This window comes from Piliocolobus tephrosceles, unplaced genomic scaffold (genome assembly GCF_002776525.5).
Source record: "Piliocolobus tephrosceles isolate RC106 unplaced genomic scaffold, ASM277652v3 unscaffolded_40, whole genome shotgun sequence".
Taxonomy (NCBI): Eukaryota; Metazoa; Chordata; class Mammalia; order Primates; family Cercopithecidae; genus Piliocolobus; species Piliocolobus tephrosceles.
In genome coordinates, this window is record NW_022324309.1 from 153207 (window position 1) to 154697 (window position 1491).

Consider the following 1491-nt stretch of genomic DNA (forward strand, 5'->3'; position numbering starts at 1 on the left):
ACATAAGTCCCTTCGATAAAGGGATGACCAGATACCATCGATAACTCCCACTGTTACACTAACACAAGAAGTTTGTATAAAATTTCTCTCTTGAGTTCCTTCTAAGGCACAGAGCCAGGACCCCACGTAGGTGCCTTCCAGGCCTCTCCCAAGTATGGAAATAAAGGAAAATCTTGAGTTGCTTTGAAAGAAAATTTAGGCACTTAGCTAGCTCTGAGAAGTAAATGAGCAACTTGATAAATAAAAAGGTAATAGTAGCTGTAAACAATAGCCAAGGAAGTTAGAGTCACAAGATGTTTGGGTCCCTGCAGAAACTGAGAATAACATGTTCACATATGTCCCTGAGTTGAGTTTCAGAAACCTGGGCCCACACTAAATGGATCCATTGGTACATAGACCTCAGATAAGAAGGAATTGTGGACTGAACTCCAACTGCTGTTCTTTCTAAGGTTCTTCCTAAGGGGTTTGGAGGTAGTCACACCCGTGAGCCATACCTGATGTATCTTTCTGCTGATCCCAAATTTTTAAGCAAAGCTTTTCTTCCTTAACTAGTTGCAAATCAGAAAATCTTTGAATCTATCTATGACTTGGAAGCACCGGCTTCAAGATATCCCACTTTTTTAGTCCCAACCACTGTATAACTTACATGTATTGATTTTGAATTTTGCCTGTAACTTTAGCTCTCCTGAAATTGACCCGTGCCTTTAAAAACCTGTGCTTGCAAGCCATCAGCGAAGTCAGGTATAAAGCAGGAGTTGCCAGATTGTCCTTGCTTGGTGCCCTGCAAATAAACGCCCTCCTTTCACCTGCTACAAACCTCAATGTGTATGTTTGGCCTTATGCAAGTGCTGCGTGAGTGAACCCCAGTTCAGTTTGGTAACAGTAGTGTGGCTGTACACTGGAGAAAGAGAAATACTCAGATTCTTCAGAGATTATTGCACTTGTTCAAAGCTTACAAATTCCCATGGATCCTATATGTCAGTGTGGTCCAGAAGTCATGGGTGGGGGCTTACCGAGGCCAATGACCTACATTAAATAAAGTTGAGAAAGCAGAAAGTCTTTGTTGCAATTCAGAAGAAGGAATACAACAATCAGAATCCATCTCACAGTTGAATGCGTGGCTCTGTGAATCGCCTCATGCTTAGCTAACTATTCAGTTTCTGAATGCAAAGTGTACATTCAACAATAGGAAGTATACCTACTTCAGCTCCTTGTTTTATGAAGTAAGGGCTATAAGGTAGGAAGATCAGATGAAAGTGGCTGGAATAGCCCCTTTTTTGAAAATAGAAAGTCACAAAAAATATTACAGAGATCACTGCCATGATCAAATTTGAAAGACTAAGGGGTAAAGATTTCTGCTGCCTCCTTGTTTAATTCACCTATGTGGCCAAAGGAAAAAAACAGATGGCTTTTACAGAATTATGTGGAATATCATAAATGTAATCAGGTAGTGTTGCTACTTGCATGGTTGCTCAAATGTGATTTCTTACT